Raw genomic sequence first — 20888 nt, forward strand, 5'->3', positions numbered from 1 at the left:
CCCATGGACTGCAAGAAGATCAAACCTATCCATTCTTAAGGAAATCAGCCCTGAGTGCTCACTGGAAGGACAAATCCTGAAGCTGAGGCTCCAGTACTTTGGCCACCTCATGAGAAGAGCAGAATCCCTGGAAAAGACCCTGAAGTTGGGAAAGATGGAGGGCACAAGGAGAAGGGGACGACAGAGGACGAGATGGTTGGACAGTGTTCTCGAAGCTACCAGCATGAGTTTGACCAAACTGCGGGAGGCAGTGGAAAACAGGAGTGCCTGGCGTGCTCTGGTCCATGGGGTCACAAAGAGTCGGACACGACTAAATGACTAAACAACAACAACAGCTGTCAACAGCAGCAAAGTTGGTAGACAGGCTATATTTGCTCAAAACGTCACCAGTATTATTAACGTAAGAAATTACTGGTATGTTTGATATCTGATCTGACCAAATATATTTTCCAGAGAGAGGGAGAGATATGTTAGAGATGAGTTTTAGAGCTGATGGATGACACTTCTTCACACAAATACATGTGGAGAGTTTCAATCAGGTAACAAAAATGACATTCGCTGAAAACCTCTGCATATATGTGTTCTACCTTCTCAGTTTGGTGTCCCCAGTGAATAAATGTTTGCTGTGCTTAAAATTGTTTACTAAGCCTCCACTGCTCCAGCTGTAGAATTTTCCCTTTAATTGATTTATATAATTAAGCAGCAGAAACGTGATCACAAACCAGATATGCCCATTTGCCACCTGGTTTCTATGAATGTGTGTGTGTATCATTGTGTAAAAATTTGTTCAATACAGTGCTGCTGAACAGCACCCACAAGACTTTAAATACTGTTGAAAACCATGTCAACACAGCCTGGGGATAACATGCTATAAATCTACTGCTGTGTAAACACAGCAGTGTTTATAATTGCTTATAATTCATTGGTAGTGAAATGATTAAGAAGCAAGAATTTTAAAGGCAGTGCAAATTCTGCAAAATGTCAGGGTGCATGATTTTGGCTACTACTACTACTACTAATAATAATTTATTAACTGAATAGGACGTCCCCATTTTCATCAGAGAAATGTTGGAGGGTATGTAGAACCCATAGACAGCTGGTGAGCCATCAGGACAGTATTTGGGCAAAAAAAGATCTCTGTATATGGTCTTTGTTCATACAGGCAGGCCAGTGAAAAAAAGTTCCCATATATTAGAGGGGTTCTCACCATCCAGACTGGGAAGTTGGTTTCCTTAGTAGGGAGAACTATAAATGTATTCCTGCTTAGTCTGGGACCTTGCCTGGGCCACAGTGGTTTTTCTGGCTCTGTTGCGTTATGTCTGGCCTCCTGATACTTGGCTCTGTCTCCTGGCTTCACCCAAGCAAAACACCTGATTCCTGGTTAACAGTGACCTATGTCTCATTTCCAACAAGAGGGGAAACCAGAGGCTTGGGGTGGATTTAAGTTAGGAACATGACTGGGTGGAGGCAGGGAAGTTAACCTCCCTCCTTTAAACTCTGTGATCATAATTCAAATGCCTCTGGGATTGATTGTTGTTGTTAATGTAAGATACCATTCAGAGATTTCTGACATGGCATCTAGTTTGGTCCCACAACTCCAGTACTCCAGAGGCTTTTTGGGGAAATGGGCAGCACAAAATCCTGACTAGATTGTACCATCGTCCAGGGAGTACAGTGGTACCTTGGGTTACAAATGCTTTGGGTTACAAACTCCACTAACCCGGAAGTAGTACCTTTGGTTGAGAACTTTGCCCCAGGATGAGAATGGAAATCGTGTGGCAACAGTGGGAGGCCCCATTAGCAAAAGTGCGCCTCAGATTAAGAACGGTTTCAGGTTAAGAATGGACCTCCGGAACGAATTTAAGTTCGTAACCCAAGGTACCACTGTAGTTGAAATTGCAGCGGAACATTGCCATTTTCTTGCCCATTGGAGAAAAGAAACGGGAGAGGAGATTTCCAGTACATTTCCGAAAACAATTCAAAGTGTTGGTTATTATATTGGTGCTGACCTTTAAAGCACTAAACAGTCTCGGCCCAGTATACCTGAAGGAGCATCTCCACCCCCATTGTTCAGCCTGGACACTGAGGTTCAGCGCTGAGGGCCTTCTGGCGGTTCCCTCACTGCAAGAAGTGAGGTTGCAGAGAACCAGGCAGAGGGGCTTCTTGGTAGTGGCACCCGCCCTGTAGAACGCCCTCCCATCAGATGTCAAGGAAATAAACAACTATCTGACTTTTAGAAGACACCTGAAGGCAGCCCTGTTTAGAGAAGTTTTTTAATGTTTGATGTTTTACCATATTTTTTATATTCTGTTGGGAGCTGCCCAGAGTGGCTGGGGAAACCCAGCCAGATGGGTGGGGTATAAAAATAAATTATTATTAAATTATTATTATTTTGAACAGAAAAGCTTTCAACAGGGAAAGCACCCCCCCTCTGCTTCTTCTGCACTCAAAACTGACCTCTCCTAAAGATGCTTTTCTGTTCAGGAAGTGGTGCTTCATGACAAACTTGCACAAAACGTAACTTTTCATTCAATTGCATGTCATAATATTTTTAAATAATCTGTAGTTATCAATTATGACTACAATCCTAACTCCACTTACCTGATAGTAAATTACATTGAATTCAATAAGACTTACTTCTGAGTAGACACAGTTAGGATTGCTCTGTATGGCTCTAAGCTATTGGGCTTAGTTGGTGTGTTTGGCATAGCAGAATTCACAGAGGAAATTAACTAATAAGGACAATTAGCCACATAATGTGGGTGATTAGGGAGTGTAGCTGTGCCAAGATGCAACAGCAGCAATTTTGTCCTTCCAAAATTGCTCTATCCATTGGATATCACTAGCAGGGATGAGCAACAAAAAACAAAAACTCGCAAACCTTCATTGGCCACAAGTTGCATGGAATGAAATGAGCCAGAGAAGGTAACTTCAAAGGAAAATTCTTCTTTCTAGAAAAGTCACTTTAGGGCATACTTTAAGAGATGCCCCCCATCTCCATTTCACATTGCAAATTCAGTCAACTGAGATAATATCCATAATAATATTATGTGGATGCTTCATGCAATGTGAAGTATGATATTTAACACTTTGCACTCTCTCAATTTTGGATGAGGCCACAAAGGCACCCCTGGCTGAACCCCAAAGGTTATCTCCTTAGACACTGTATGGCTTTCACAGCACTGCAACAACCCATACACTTGCCAGTGTATATTTGTGAGGAAGTCAACATAGTTTAAAGTGATGGTGAGTTGGTTGCGTTGAACTTGTTCTGCAAATGGTTCAACACACCTTCAGACTGTGACCCATTGCAGTCTGGAGAAAAGAGCTGTTTGAAAAGGATGTTGTGATTTTTGCATAGAGGATATCACACAAAAGCAGTTCAGCATACTCATATCCATGGAAAAAGACAAATTTGGTGCCTTTACTATTTAAAGACAACTATGAATAGGGGTTGAGCTAAAAACAACCTGAATCTATGGAGAATGGACACTTCAGAACGTGAGGTGTGTGGCTTTAAATAACAGTTCCTTGGATTTTCTCTCTACATTTCTATTTGGCTATAATATTGTATTATACTCCCTTAAATAAATTGCCCCATTTAGGAGCAGGATGCAAAATAAAATGTAACACTCCATTACCTCCTTACCTGCTTGCTGTATAGATTTATAATTTCACTCAAGGGTTTCACATGCCCTGTTTTCTTCCCCATTGCCTCACTTATCTTCCTGAGAACATAAGGTACAAAATCTCTTTACTCCCAGCTGTCATCATCCTTCTGTACCTTACCACTAACTGCATCATCTCTGGCATTAAGCATTATAGGACTCCAAGTGAGTATATTAATTTATATGTAGCCAGTGACATTTGTTTTTCATAGAACATTTGCTTCTTATTGAATTTGCTGCTGTTCTGAATATAAGTGGATAGTGAAATGCTGCAGAAGACTCACCGGACGGGATTCTATGTGTCCCATTTTCCTTACCTACCAACACAGTGAAATCTGGGAATCATGAATGTTCTATTATTTCTTGGTATAGGAAGAGCTGTTGCTGCTGCTGCAACTGTTTTAGTCATTTAAAGAAATGTTTATTTGCTGCCTTTTGGACTATCCCCACCCCAAAGGCTCCCCAAGGAAGTTCATGACAATAAGGATTCTCTATCTATCTATCTATCTATCTATCTATCTATCTATCTATCATCTATCTATCTATCTATCTATCTATCTATCATCATCTATCTAATTGTCTGTCTGTCATCTATCTATCATCTATATCTATCTATCTATCTATCTATCTATCTATCTATCTATCTATCTATCTATCATCTATCATCATCTATCTATCTATCTATCTATCTATCTATCTATCTATCTATCTATCATCTATCTATCTATCTATCTATCATCTATCTATCTCTATCTATCTGTCTGTCTGTCTGTCTGTCTGTCTGTCTGTCTACACAAGAACAGGAAAACTGCTATCAACATAAATGACCTGCGAATGAAAGCCAGCAAAGTTAACATACAGTTATAAAATGAAAAATATAATTAGGTGTCGAAAGCTGCTTTCCTATCAGTATTTTCACTATAATTAACTGCAGGAGAGAGGGGAAAGGCATATATTCAGATTGCATGCCGTTACCTTGGAATGTTCATGCAGAAGTGATTGACTTATAAAAACCGGAGTCAGTCAGAGCTTCAAGTATTTAAAGCTGGGGTGAGCATAATTCTGGTTCTTTAGCCTAAAATGAAAGAACACTCATCTGCAGTGAAAGATAATCAAACAATCTGTTCATATGTTATGTCTTTGTGGGGTGTACGTAGTATTCCGTACTATGGTAAATAACCTTTACTGTCACAGGGGTGGTTTATGAAGTCATGGGTTTTTGCAACAAGCAAATAATGTAGGCTTCTGGTGCTATGAATCAGGGTGTGATATATATGAAGAACTCTACACACATTCTGTCTGCAGATTATCTATCTGTCTGCTTCTCTGAAAGTGACTTGGCATACTAGTATGTAGCAGATCTGTCTGGGATTTGTGTGTGTGTGTTGGGGGGAGTTATTCAGAGATACTGAGGGGAAGAAAAAGTGAGAACCTGTCAATATGTTGGCATACTCTTGCTTCCCAAAATGTTGTTAGCTCCTACTGCTTGACATTTGCTATAGTAGATTCAGCTTTATGCACCACAAGCATTCTAATGCACAAATCAAATCATTTGCTATGAAATAAAAACAGGCAAGGCACAACCCAGCCAAACTTAGGCATTTCTAAGGTCTGTTGATTTTGATCGGTTATTTTTTTTTTATCACCTCTGCCTATCAACCATGCACCAAGGACCTGAAGGTCAAACTGAACAAGACATTAAATGCATTTGTTGCATGGATGTTTTGTGAAATGCAAATAGCCTTGATGACAGAACCTACGCAGGAATAGCAATACAGTAGATAGGGAAGAGAAGTCTAACCCTCCCCCCATGCTCCAAAAACCGTTATGTGTATTGGAAGAAAGCTTCAATTGGTGCTATCTGCTCTGGAGTGGTAGTTTCACCTGAACCCTCCCATACCTTATTTTCCTTGGAGGAACTGAAAAGATGGCTGCACTTGTCCGATAAACCCAAGAAGGCTGAGGATCTACATCTTAACATCAACATCTAGCTGCATTGCAGTGACTTTTGAGATGGTTCCTCAAGTTTGGGAGCTAACCAAATATGTAACTAGGAACTAGCGTCTGAGTCCACCCTCTTCCTTCCAATCCCCTTTCCTCTTTTGTTGTATCTTTCGGATTGTAAGCCTGAAGGCAGGGCCTGTCTTAGTACTGATATTTGCAAACCATTCTGGGAGCCTTTTTTGGCTGATGAGTAAATAATAATAATAATAATAATAATAATAATAATAATAATAACAATAACAACAACAACAACAACAACAACAACAACAACAACAATGCTGCAAGCAAGCAAGCAAACCAACCAACCAACCAACCAACCAACCAACCAGAAAGAACAATAATGTGTTGTCGTTGTTGTTGCCCAAAATGAAATTAGGTTATGATATGATGCTGGGCCTAAGACATTTTTTCAGCATCCTTTCAACTGTTTTCTAGTTCCTGCTTAGTTTTATAGATCAGTATTTAATCACATCCACATCACTTCTAAAACTGGATTCTGTGTGTCTCTTTGATTACGGTTCTTGATTGTCTTCTATGGCTTGTAATTTGGGTTAATAAACAGTCAGCGTTAGCCTAAGACATTTTGTTGTCTGAGGCATAGGAACAAAAGGCATCCCCTTCCCAGGTAAGGTGATGATTATGTAAGGCTGATCAAGTTATTTTGGCAACAGGGAGAAAATCCCACAAGTGCCTCTGCCTCTTGCTGGAAGGAAAAACACAGCACAAATAAATTGAATAGCAAGCAATTTGCCTCACTTTTATGACACCCACTTTACCCAGTGGTAGGGCCAATAAATAGTATCTTATTCTAAGAGACATGCTTGGTTAAAAAGTTTTGACTGGCGGTAATAAAAATTAAAAAAAGGACAAGCCTGAAACATTCTTTCACTCCCTCATGCTTTAAAGTAACCTGTAACACTATGCATTTAGCATGGCAGAGCTAATGAGCATTGCAATGGTAACTCTGTAAAGACTATACACCCAAACTCATTTTGTTTTCCTGGGAACTCACTTTATTACAGTCCAATTAAAAACAGAAAGGAGCTTGTTCAACAAGCACAAAACCTGGAACAATATGAATTATTTTGAGATGAAAACGGAAGCTGGGCTTCTTTCATTTCCAAGAGAATGTCTGCTTGTATTGAAGGCAGTAATTATCTCGACATGAATGCTACCCTACACTGCCAGGGAGCTGGCAAACCTCACTTTTTCTTTCTTTTGCTCTTAGCTCCTCGAATGCCTGGTAGTGAATCATTAGTTCATCCTGCGGTGAGTCTTGTGTCACCATATGATCAAGAGCTCACACTCTGCCACAAAAGAGAGCATTTCTTAAGACAATGTATAGTTATTAAAGGACTGAAGAGAAAAAGAAAAGAATGGGCAAGGACTCTTAATTTAGTAGGACAGTTATTGAATTCAGTTGTTCAGCAAAGAAGTGCAAGAGGGAAGCAAAATACCATATGAAGTGTAGAGGAACAAGCCTCAGTGCTATAGACTGAGTGCATGGACAAGAGCATCTTCTGAAGAACATCAGAAGAGCAAGCAAGGATCAACGGGGACAGATTTGGTCAAAACCCAGTAGATATCAAGATTACCAATGATTAGGAAACTGGAGCATCACACCCAAGAGAAACTGGCAAGACCGATGGTAGGGTTTCATAGCACCTGGTGGGCAAAGATTGGCCTTTGGGACCAGCTATTAATGCTCAGGGAAGTTCAGCCTTGAACCACAGAGTTCAGTCTGACAGGACTTGCAGTGGATATGAAGGTGTTGGTTGGGGCAGGATATAGACGATGGGAAGACCCAGTTTGAGACCTTCCGCTCCACCCTCTGCCTTATAAAGGTCAACATTATAACATTATGAACCAGGGGTGAGGAACTTGTGACCTTCCAGGTGTTCTCCACTCACCCCTTACTGTAAATGTGTGAGAGGGCTGAGGGTGTTGACACTGAAGGAGAGAGTCTCATGGTGCTGTTGTGAGCACTGCAATATCATTCTTTTAAAGGTTAGAAAACAAGACCAAGTTACCCTCAGCCACCTCATAGATATATATATATAGTGTAAGAGGCAGCATGTGCCCTTCCTTGTTCTGAAAAAGGCCAAACCCCCTCAGCCTGCTTGAAGGTCACCTGGGTTTCTCAGGGCCTTCTGGGTGCTGTAGAGCTCTGGAACTGCACTCACTTGCCTGGTCCTGGTGGTTCCACTGCACACATTGATTGGCCGATTAGATTTATAACGGAGCACATTACTTACATATACCATAAAATCACATAAGAACATTCCACATAAGCATTCCATAAAGCTATCATGAAACTAGCACCCCTGCTAAAGACAATCATCTTATTACCCTACGTTGACCATGCCTGTCAGTGTATGAACATTTTGATACACAGCTTGCCTGACTAGAAGTGAGGAATGCTGTATTCAACTATTACCTCTGTGTAAGTTTGTAAATTACCAAACGCTGCCAGTGGGTTTAGGATACCAGTCTTCAAAGGGTTCATAATGTAGCATGGCGAGAGCATTTATCCAGTGCCGCTTGGCATAGACAAGGTTGGTATCATTAAGAACAGCCTTCTCTCACTTTCTGAATCATTTGAGTATTAGAATACTGTCTTTTTTTTAAAAAAAAAGCTGAGGAAATGTTATGTCAGCTTTTACTGCTATGGTACTTTATTATTATTTTAGACTTAGAATGTCAGGGAAGGGAAGGGACTGATAGGCCTTCTGGCATTTCAAAGAGTTTGCTAGTCTCCCTGCAGATTAGAAAAGCCTTCCCAGGGAATCAAATGAAACAGTTCTTGAATAAGTGAATCGAATGCAACTGTTGAAGAACTGGAGCATTTTTGTTCTTTTTCCAATGCTCTAACTTGCATTGTAGCCTCAGCCAGCCAGCTAATATTAGAAGCTACTGAAGTTTACATAATTTTAACAACTAGCCAGGGGACAAATGGATTGAGAATCTGCTTCAGAGGAAGCAATTGCAAAATATGTCAAATATGTTAAAGGAACGAGAGAGTTTTATCAGGTTCCAAAAGTGGCAGAATGTTTCTTTCTAAAGAACTACTTTGGAAAATGAGGTGAGAGGAAGGAACAACAGAGATAGCATTAATGTCTCTAAGTTAATTGAAATCTTTCTCTGTTCTCATTATCTGTTTGCTGAATAAACATTGTTTGCTGATTATGAGGCTTCAAAACACGTTAATTAATTTGATAAATAGCACAGTTTCTCAAAACAGGATTCTTAAGGCAGTTTGGTACAGACTCCATTTTTGCTCTGAATCCACAGGAAAGTGCACAGATGGTCTTCACTTGATCTGCCAGACCCTAGGGGCCATTTCACACATGGCACAGAGGTAAACATAAGTTTGCCTCTAAGTGCACGTTCATTTGGGCTCTTCTGCCAGTCACTTCTCCTGGCTGAGCATACCTCACTTTACATTTCTGGGTGCACACAATAAAACTCCATACTTTAGGTACGTATGAAATGGTCCTATCAGTTTCCTCCATCACAGGGAAAGGCAATGTTGCCTGGTCATTGTGCTGAGCTTGCCAGAAACCAGTTATATCAGAGACAGTGCAAGATAATTATTGTTATGTACTGAAGTTCTCACCCTGGGCCAGCAGGGGGATACTGTAGATAGTTTTCACTCAGGTCCACATATGCAAATAAGGGATTGAAAGTGACGTTCAGTGATTGGATAGTTTCAGAAAGTTGTTACAGTTACGTTGTACTGGAGCTCTATATAAGCAGGCTGGCTGAACCCTTCAGTTCAGTTCTGTTCTGGCCTGTGAATAAACAAGAGCTGTTTGAAGAATCGCTGTGTCGTCTGATATGTTCACCCACAACTTAATAATTATGAGGCCGTTGAGTAAATGCACAGTTCTTCTCTGAGTAAGTCTGGAGGTTCTCAAGTATAGTTGGAGGAGTGGGGAATGTGTGGCCCTACAGATGTTGCTCAGTCATCATTCCTGATCTTTGGGTAAGCTGGCTGGGGCTGATGGGAATGAGGGCCATGTGTTCCCCACTATTATTGGTAAGAGTGCCAGTATTCCATCCTGGGTCCAGGGCTCCAGCTGTCAGTGGCTGCTTCTTCCCATCTTCCAACACACATCCAGCAGGCAGGCTGAGCAATGCCATTCTGACAGCATTTGGGTTGGCAGAAACAGGACTCTCTTGCTTGAATGCCACACCATGCTACCTGCAAGCTGTACCCAATACAGACCTCCCACCAGATGTCAAAGGGAACAACAACTACCAGACTTTTAGAAGACATCTGAAGGCAGCCCTGTTTAGGGAAGCTTTTAATGTTTGATGCATTACTGTATTTTAATATTTTGTTGGAAGCTGCCCAGAGTGGCTGGGGAAGCCCAGCCAGATGGGAGGGGTATAAATAATAAATTATTATGATTATACTATTATTATTTTTCTTCCATCATTGTGGCTTCCTTCCATGCTCCACCTCTGTCTGCAGGCAAAATTGACAAGACTGTAAAATCAGTTATTAGCGAAAGTGAATTATAGCAAGACCCAGTTATTTCAAATTGCCGATGTTTTCTCTTGGATCCTTAAAAAAAATATGTGATAGTAGATCTATCTAGTGGTATATTGGCTGTTTTTGTCACCCATGGTTTACCAACACTCTTTGCTCCCTCTGCTCTCTTTGCCATTTACAGGGAGATAGAAATCTTTTAAATCTGTTTCATGGGTAAGAAGAGATCAAGAGTGCCAAGCATCCAATTTCTTCACATCAGTGAAGGTTTCCCACCATACCTGGCATATGGCTGTCATGGACATAATCTCTCGTAAGACTGGAATATCCTGTTGAAACTTATGAGATCTGTAAACCAACCAACCAACCAACCAACCAACCAACCAACCAACCAACCAACCAGCAACACTTTTGTGGTGAGAAAATGGACCAGAGGGGACAGGGGTTGGGAAGAAAATAATAAGAGAATACACATCTGTGAATGCTTTTCTGTTAGGAAAGAACAATAAATCCAGAATATTAAAAAGGAGCTTTATTAGGGAAGTGTAATGGGATCTTAATTCATAATTATTATCACTGTTCTGATTTGTTTGAGGGGGTTGCTTAAAAATTGAGGTTCCAGTAGTCATCTCTTTCTTATTTAAGAAAATTTATACACTGCTTGACTGTAAAAAAAGCCCTTAAAATAGTTTACAAAAAGAATAAAGCAACCCAAAAAAATTGTTAAAGGTTGTTAAAAACAACTATTTGAAATATTTTTTTAAATAAATATTAATATCAGATATAAAAACAGATTATAGCATACAGCAGCATCGTACATGTCCGGGTACTTTATTTTATATATTGAGAAAAGCAGCACAAAAATAGCAAGCAAAAAATGGGGTGGTACCCTATACTATTGTAATTATTACTAAGTTGGGAGACAGCCATTATAGGTGGCTGTGATTATTATTCTGAAACAGTGAGTTGCAAACATTGGGAACATTGATAAAGGAAGTTCACATTCTCCTCTCAGAATCCATGATGCGAGAGGGAAAGAGAAGAAAGATGGGTTGCAAATGGATAGATGGAGATAGAAGATAAAAGCTTGTTGTCTTGGGGAAAAGAAGAAAATGTTGTTACAGGCCAGACAACAACTCACCTGACAGCTGAATTATCTGCCCCAAACCTCTGCTGGCTTATGAGCTTTCAACAGAAAACAGAGCCAACACTTTAATCAACATTTTATTTTGATTTTATAAAAGAGAAAAGGGGTAGGGTGATAAAATTCTCAAAATGCCAAATTCTGTGCCAGATACTGGATTATACATTTAAAGTAAAGAGCCAGTGAAGTGCAGACAGGCCTACATATGGAACTGAAGATAAGTAGAATTACCAGCTCCACATATTTTTAAAATAAGAGATGTTCAAAAAATATCGTGATTTTTAGTCGTTTTCTCTTTTATTCCCAGAGCCCTTAGTTTGTGCTGTCGCTCGGCCTTCAATATTTTCTTGGCAACAGCAGGCAAGAGCTGGTGTTTTCTCTTTGTTTCTTGTGTAGACAATTTATTGTTCTTGTTGTTTGCCTCTGTAGTTGCCTAAGACATTAAAAGTGGACATGGCAGTCTTTGGGATGGGAAGAAGTATGGTGTAAAAAAGAAGATAAACTTAATATAAATTGGTTGGAAAGACATATGCCTTCTGTTCATGGAAGGACCTTTGACCTAGTGCAGGCTCCTGCATAACAGAACGACTGTTATGTTTTAAGAAGGAAGTTACATAATATCCTGTGATCCTTCCTGTTATTGTGCCAATGTGGCCCAGACTGTGGACGATGAATCCCTCTTTCCACTGAATTCAGTGATGGAAAAATAACTTATGCTTGGTCTGGGGCTTGTCAAAAACAAACTGCAACATCGGCAGGTGACTGTAAGCTGTGGTCTGGAGGAGCATAGGATGCAGTGTCAATGTGTGGAACCTGCTGAGGTAGAACACTGTGTCTATTTGACTAGGAGAAAGGGCAGAGAACAGTGACCTCCATTTTGTGTTTCAGATGCAGTTAGCCTCTCGCTGCCATCTAGAGCTTTGAGGCAACTTTGTCCTTTTGAGCTGACTGGACTTGCCACCATTAGCAGTGTCCCCTTCCTCCTGGTTCTCTTCCTACCATGATTGACAATAACAGTTCGATATTGTGCACAGATGGCCTTCAGTCCCTCTAGTTCAGCTCTCTGTGAAGTCACATAAAATGGATGTATGGTGGGCACAGAAGAGGAATTTCTATATACAGTGGTACCTTGGTTACATACGCTTCAGGTTACATACATTTCAGGTTACAGACTCCGCTAACCCAGAAATATTGCTTCAGGTTAAGAACTTTGCTTCAGGATGAGAACAGAAATTGTACTCCGGCGGTGCGGCGGCAGCAGGAGGCCCCATTAGCTAAAGTGGTGCTTCAGGTTAAAAACAGTTTCAGGTTAAGTACGGACTTCCGGAACGAATTAAGTACTTGACCTGAGGTACCACTGTACAGGCAACTCCCAATTTATGTGAAATCATGAATATTTGAAACACCATTGGGAAAGCCTGCAAACACTCTCTAAAAACCTATGGAAACCCTTTGAAAAACCAGCAGCATTTTTACCAGACCACCAAACTTTACCACAATCACTTCCTCCAAACCTCCTTTTACAAACTCTATTCTCCACAGGCCTCAAAGGTTGGTGAAAAGGCTCATGGGATTGCTAGGCACCATTTTTGTGTTTTCTGAGCTTAGGGTCGTTTTTTGCCATTTTTATTCTTTCCAGTTATTTCTATTAGTTTTCCAAATTATTACAAATCCAACCAAATTACATTTCTTAAAGGTACTTCCGGGTTTGGCGCAATGAGCATGGTCGTGTGTCAGTTGGATGCATATAAATTGGGAGTTGCCTGTACTCTCTCACGCACCCCTCTCTGTCGTCCATTCAGACAGACAAGAGGCATTAATCAGAGTTCAAGGTGGGCAGAAACACTTGGGGTGTGAACCTGGACCAATGAGGACTATAACCTGTGGGACCAGATAAAAAGGAGGGCCACAGGAGCTCCCCCAGCCCTATTCTCAAGTCATTCAGCTGGTGTAGCTACAGTACAGGATTGCACCCTAAATTACAGCAGCATAGAACAGGGTGTTAAAACTGGTAAGGTTTTGCAATAAGAAACAGACATTTATTTTTCCTTAGGAGAAAATGACTCAGGGAAAAGTAATTTTTTTATATAACATAGTGTTATTGAAACAGCAAGTTAGGCAGTAGCCTCAATTGGTCTTTTAAGCCAATTTAAAATCCCGGCTTGACCTAGTGTAAATGAAATGGTAAGGGTAGATTACAAATCTCTTTGACATTGATAGAATGCTACCTGCTTGTTAAAGAATATATAAGTCCATTGGCTGCAATATATATGTGTATGTTAAAGTATCGGTGTAAATTATTAATGCTAGCATTAAATTCAAAGGCATCTAGGGTATTAGGAAAATCAATGCATTTTATATCTGCATAATTTTTCCAAGCCAGAAGCCCTGCCTGTTTTCAATGTAAATTGAAAGCAAACTTCTTACTTTGAAAACTAAAGATTGCATTTCTCTGGGGAGCTTTTCTCCTTCTTGATGCTGCTTTAAAACAAATTCTCTTGTACCAGAAACCTACAAAAAAAAGAAGAAGACTTGGCTGAACATCAGTCAGAAATAACAAGCATATTCGGAAATGTTTAAAATGCATTTTACACACGACACTCAAAAGGTACAGTACAGATGAGCCAAAATTCACAGCTTCTTAAGAAGGTGCTCACTATTATTTATTTTAGAAGCAGTGGGCACAAATTACGTACACAAAGTTAACAAGGCAGTTGTTTACCTACATGCTTTGACAACAATATAAGAGGGAATCTGGCTTTCACTTACTTATTAGTAAATTTTAAGCAGACAACTCCACATAATCCTATGACCTGCAAATAAAACACATTTTAATGTTGCAATGTAGAACACTCCTGTTCAGGGTTTCGGACAGCCAGCCAGCCCCTCTTCCAAGATACTCCCTTCCATATGGAGCTCATGTTATCTCCCTTTTGTGCCAACTACCCTGGCTGCCTCTTCATTTCTTAGCACAATTCAAAGTATTGGTTTAAAGCCATGAATTACTTGGTTACCTGAAAGTTACTTGAAGGATAGCCTTCCTCCTCCTAATAAGAATAATAAGAATAATAATGCCATTATAAGAGAACAAGGGAGGCGTTCATGGTGAGTTCTGGCACCTCTTTTTCCTAGAAAAATAGCACTTCCTAGATGAAGACAGTAGGAAAAGAAAAGGCAACAGAATAAGCTGTTCTTTTGTCCACAGAGGAGGCGGGACCAGACGCCAGGGGGAAAGAAGAGCTCCTGTACATCCCAACTGCCCTCACTTTTCTTGAGCTTGACCATGCTGGGCTGAAGATCCCAGTCCGACAGGTAAGAAATAAACTATTTGTTTTGTACTGAAGTTCTCACCCTGGGCCAGCAGGGGGATACTGTAGATAGTTTTCACTCAGATTCACTTTCAATAAGGGATTGAAAGTGACGTTCAGTGATTGGATAGTTACAGAAAGTGGTTACTGTTGCGTTCTAGTGGAGCTCTATATAAACAGGCTGGCTGAACGCTTCAGTTCAGTTCTGTTCTGGCCTGTGAATAAACAAGAGCTGTTTGAAGAATCGCTGTGTCGTCTGATAAGTTCACCCACAACTTAACACTATTCATGCTGTGCCTCTTTCAAAGGTGAGATCTTTCTCAGTTTGGTGATGAGACAAGGCTGCCTTTTAGACAAGGGCAACCTGACTGGGACAGGGTTGTAAGATCCTTGACTCTGAGGCTACTAATCATAAATCTGCAACAGATCACTGAAGCGTCCGGCATGAGGAATGCTCAAAAGTTGTCAAGTGGAGAAGCATCCCTGAAAATGAAACGGGATAGCAGTCTTCAACTACAGTGGTACCTCGTGTTAAGAACTTAATTCGTTTTGGAGGTCCATTCTTAACCTGAAACTGTTCTTAACCTGAAGCACCACTTTAGGTAATGGGGCCTCCTGCCACCACCACACAATTTCTGTTCTCATGCTGAGGTAAAGTTCTTAACCCGAGGTAATATTTCTGGGTTAGCGGAGTCTGTAACCTGAAGCTTCTGTAACCTGGGGTACCACTGTACTAATACTTTTATTGTTTTATTTAGTAAGCTTATATACTCTCATTCAAAAAGGTTTTTTTCTCTCTCAAACAGCAAACAATAAGATTGCATTAGGCAATGTAAAATGCAAAGCATTAAAAACAATTCAACAATCAAATAAACTAGTAGCACATTAGGCACCCAATCTTCAGGGAAAGCTTGGTTAAACAAATTATTTTTGCAAGCATCTGAAGGATAAAATTGAAGGAGCATTTTTAGTAAACATGGGAGTGAATTGCACAGCATGGCTGCCGCCACTTTACATGCTCTGCTCCTGATGGTTGTACACATCGTATGGCACTGTTAGAAGGCACATCTCTGTGCACCTCTGTGCGCAGGGTGCAAATGGTGTGGTGGTGGTGTGGGTCTTGGCAGTGGGAAGAGGGGTTTTCCAGATCTCACAAGATCCCATGAGAGCTGAGAGTGCGCCCAGTGCTTAAAAGCCTTGCTTGCTCAAGGAGCTTCACCTCCTACCCAGGGGGCAGTGCTTGTTCTTCACTGAGTTTTGTGTTGCTAGTTGAGAGAAATTAATTTTCCTTCCCACCCCAATTGGTGCCTGGTTGTCAGCTTTTCTGCTTTACCTCAACATTTGCATTATTCTTTTATGATCTGTCATGACTTTGCATGGAATAGACACTGGACAGAAACAAAACATAAGGGGCCTTTTTTCTTCTAGCAGTCCCTTTGTTGCGTGGTGAGTTTCCACCTCCCCCAGTGGAAATAATGACACAATTATTAAGGTTAATGGGCTAGATAAGGCCACAACTTTATTGGTTACAGGTGATGAGCGGTATTGGCTTAGGCATTGGTCCTAACCGACTATATCCGCCTTCAGCCTGTCCGCTTGAAGTCCGGGAAGGGTTAACCATCAGTAGGGGGAGTCCTGCTGATGCACATCAACTAGGAATTCCCCCGGGGTCACTGATAGGGGGTGTGCCTTAGGCCCTCACCTCCACAGGCTTTGGACAGGGCCACACCCCCCGGAATCCTTTATCAGACTACCCTTCAATATGTGGGGCAGGCGATGGCGCTACCTCCCCTCTTCCATCTACAGAACTATACCAATGCCTAACCGCCAGTGCCAAGAAAGTTGTGACGATTTGCTACAAGGTAGGCGAAAACCAAGTGGCTGGTGCCAATTTGCCAAGTGGAAAAATTCCTACCAGGCCTCTCAACGGCGACCAACCAAGGTCCATAGCAAGGTCAAGGAACGAAAACCTTATAGGGCGGGAAAAGCAGGAACAGCTGGGAGATCCCCGGCTGCGTCCTGCTTTAAATAGGGCAGGCCATGCCCCCAGAGCCAGCCGATTGGCTGGCCAGGAAGTGACGTGGTTGGGAGTCCCCCCAATCACACGGGGCGGGCAGGTTTGAAGCCCGCAACTCCACCTCCTCCGAAGGGCGGAAGTGGCTTTTGCAGCTTGGCTATAGAAATGTCCTCCCAAAATTGCTCAGTCAGTACAGCAGGGGGCTCTTCCTCTTAGGGTTCAAGGGTCATGGGTTCAAGCCCCACATTGTGCAAAGCATACCTGCATTGCAGGGGGTTAGACTCGATGACCCCCGTGGTCCCTTCCAACTCTGCAATTCTATGACTCCCTTAAGGGGTTGGAAGGTGAGATGCAAACATTTGGCCTGTGGCGCCCAATATCTCCCCTGATCATCGACTGCTGTGCTGCTAGATCCTTCATTAATATTGTCAGTTTGTTCCAACGCCAAGGGACTGAGTATAATTTTTAAAGATTATTACATTTGCTTAGGGTGGCTACATTTGATATTGTGGCCCATATTGGGAAAGGAAAAAGGAAGCTCCTTTACTACTGCATGATTCATTAACTTCGCGGTAACTTTGATGTGTCAGTGCTCTAAATGCAAATAGCACGGCATCCGTTTTTTGAGCTGATCCACCAAAAGAAAGTAGAACTCTTTCGCCAGGCGTAATGAAACAGCTGTGTGAAAAAATATAAAGCGGGGAGGTGTGAATTGCAGCCCACTGGTTACGCCGCTGATTCTGAGGTGTCTTTGAACTCCGTTGCTAGTGGCCTGTGCTACACGCGGGAACTGCATATGGACTTTCTGAGCTGCTAGCAACCCGACAAGCCTCACTTGAATGCTGAAATCTCATAATTTATTAGAGCAATTTTAAATTAAGGTTTGCCCTAGAACCAAGCCATTCAAGTGCATATAGTGCCTCTGGCAATCCTGGATGGAGGAAGGCAGGCTTGGCCGCTTGCAACAGAACGGCTGGCAGTTTTTGGTGGGCTGGCAGACAGAAGATAAACGAGACCTCTGAGCACCCCCCGAATCCCTGAAGTTTTTTTGTTTGTTTGTTAATCAATTGTTTAGAGGTCACGTTGCAAAGTTTTGAGAGACAGATTGCTGCTGTATTCAGCCACTTTATAGTGGCTAAACAGTATTTACAAGTTTTTTAAAATAGCTGGATTCCATAGCAAGCTGAGTGCTTGCTCCTTCGTGAATCTGCTCAGTCCTTCAAATGTTTTTTTTTTGTCAGAGGGTCTGGGTGCTCCCAGATGAGCTGTTTAATGAGAATCCAGACTGGTTTGCAGAGAGATTAGACAACACCAGATATTTAATGAGCGTTTAGCCTGATTTGTTTGTGGGGAGATTAGATGACATTGCAAACGTTAAGCAAGTGTTACCTCCGCACTTTCCAGGGCATTTCCCTGTTATTTTGCTTGTAACAATAAGTCCAATCTTTTGGAGAAGCAGGTTTTTAAATTTTATTTGCAAGAGCTCCAAATCATCTTTAATTGTAAATAATAATAATAATAATAATAATAATAATAATAATAATAATACTTCATTTATACCACTCTGGGCGGCTTCCAACAGAATATTAAAATACAATAGACTGTTAAACATTAAAAGCTTCCTTCAACAGGGCTGCCTTCAGATGCCTTCTAAAAGTCTGGTAGTTGTTTTTCTCTTTGACATCTGGTGGGAGGGTGTTCCACAGGGCAGGTGCCACTACCGAGAAGGCCCTCTGCCTGGTTCCCTGTAACTGCAGCAAGAATTTACTGGGTTGTGATTCAACCCCATCCCCAAATAGTGACAGAAACACCCCCGTTTTTCTGAAGTGAGGTGGGTAGTAGCAAGAAACAGCTTTCTTCATTGTGGCATCTTTTCATCTTCTCAGTGTTTTCCTATGCCTCACTCTTCAGTGACTTTTAGAAAGAACTTAAAATGCCCACATCCCTGCATATTTATGTGATTTGATGCTGCTCTTATATTTGTATATGCTTTAAAATTGGGTATTTATTGGAAATCACTTTGAGGTGGTTCTTCTGTAGATGGTTCTTTTTTGTTGCTGGTTGTTTCATCTGTTGCTGTTTTGTTTTTTAAAATGCAATTTGTGCTTTAAATGTTGTGATCTGCCTTGTGAATATGCTTTGGGGTTAAGAAGCTGGTTTAACTGCTTTGAGGCTTTATCACAATAAAGAAGTATATAAATAGTGTGATACCTACACAGACACGCAGACATATTTGTGTGTGGTACATAAACAAACAAATAAACACAAGGCCAAATGAGATGGTATGTGATTCATCTGCCCTCTCAAAGAAAGTAAATCCAGCAGCCTCCTCTCACTGCTCTGGAGATCTCTGATACATCTGCAGTAAATTATATACTATATAGGCCATTCTGGATCCAAAGCACAGACTTTTATATCACGCAAGACCCATTTAAATATCTGAATTGCTTCAGATTGCGATGAATCAGTGGATCTGATCCAAATCATTGCCCACCTTGTTTGATCCTCAGTAGGTATAAAATAAGCTGGCAGTGGAAAATGTATTACTGTTTCTGAGGCTGAACATTAATATTTAGTGTTCTTAATTTACAGCAGTAGAAGCAACTGTGGGTGGGCTATATTAGGTCATGATTTGAAATAATGAGGTTGGTGGGGCATCATTACAACCTAAGATTTATCTCTCTCTGTGTGTCTGTGTGTAAAGAATTCACTCTCCTTAATAATTACTGTGTGTGTGTGTTTGCAACATGATGATACTTTTTAAATCTGCAAATACCAACAGATTTATAAGACTTCTGGTCGGTTAGGTGAGGCCTCTTTTGGGGATTTTTTTTACTGTTTAGTGACTGGAATAAACAAAACAAGCTAAGTAGAAAAAGCTGCATTTGTACGTGCACGGGAAGTGGGAAATACTTTAACATACCTAACAGAATATAAAATGTGTCAGATTCAGGTGTTTGTTTACTTTGCCTTTCTGCGTTGGGATTGAGAGGGACAGTATTCTGTGCCACTCTTCATCAACAGGAATCATGCAATGCACTCTTGAAAGTGAGTTCTGGGATTGAGTGGGCAACAAATAGTAGAGGACAGGGCAGAGGAGGATTTTTAAGAAGGACTCTAGGTTCGAGTTTATGCACAGCTCAAGGTATAAGTGCACATGTTAACGCAAACCTGTGTAATTCACCCTTCCTGAAATGATATGCAAACAGATATGCAGTTATCTTTTTAAAATTCACGCTTCTCCAAGTTTTGCAATGTGAACCTTCCACTGAAAAAATGTCTACACAAATGTTTGTGTTAGGGAGAAGTGTGCACAAAATGCATACTATATTACTGAAAATAACATAAAAATGCATTATATTAGTGGGAATTGCTTGCAAAAATGGATTGTGACAAATGTGCACTCAAATGCTCATAAATTTTCATGAGGACTGAAAAAGAAAAACCTGACGCAGATATGTGGCAAACTGTACTTAAGACTGGAAAAATAAAACGCAGAGAGAATTTGTAATGGATACATATACCCATCCCTTTTTTTATGATTGAGTATTGCCTAGCTAAATTTGTGGCAATAGGATATCAATATTTGCCAGCAGACACGTTAACTGCTCTGTGTCCATAAATATATCCAATTGGAAAATATCAAGTAACTTTGCGTGTTTGACATGGCCTGATCCTTCAGTCCCCAGATAAATTTCATATTCATTTAATATTTGCAAGAAATGGTTGTAACATTAAGAAAACATATGGTTCTCCCTAAAATGAGAGCACGGGTTGCGGTGGGGGCTATCAGGCCAGCCCTCTGTTGCCAGGCAGGTTAATGGTTATTGCCTGGCGCAACGATTGTCTGACCGGGTTGCTGGGGCAAATTGCATGTAGCAAATTGGGTGGGTGGGACCATAGGCTTTAAATACTGGGGCTCACTGCTTCTGCTTTCTCTTTCGCAGTGAGCATCGGATCACCCGCCCGCCCTGTGTTCTGGTTGACCTTGCTTTGCCTGTCATGGGGACGTCTGCCTTGAGGCAGGGGCCTAGTAGGAATTTTGCCATTTGGCTGATTGGCTGGTGCCATCTGGTTTTTGCCTACTACTTAGCAATTCGTCACAACTTGTAAGGTTGCAGTTAGGCATTGGTTATAAAAATTGGTGGTGGAGGGGTCAAGATAGGCTGTGCCTGCCCCTCCAATGGTGCTGGAAGGGAATTCCGTTAAAGGAATCCTGGGGCTTGCCACAATTTCATCCAATCCCTGAAAT

This window comes from Podarcis liolepis (genome assembly GCF_965112155.1).
Source record: "Podarcis liolepis genome assembly, chromosome: 10".
Lineage (NCBI taxonomy): Eukaryota > Metazoa > Chordata > Lepidosauria > Squamata > Lacertidae > Podarcis > Podarcis liolepis.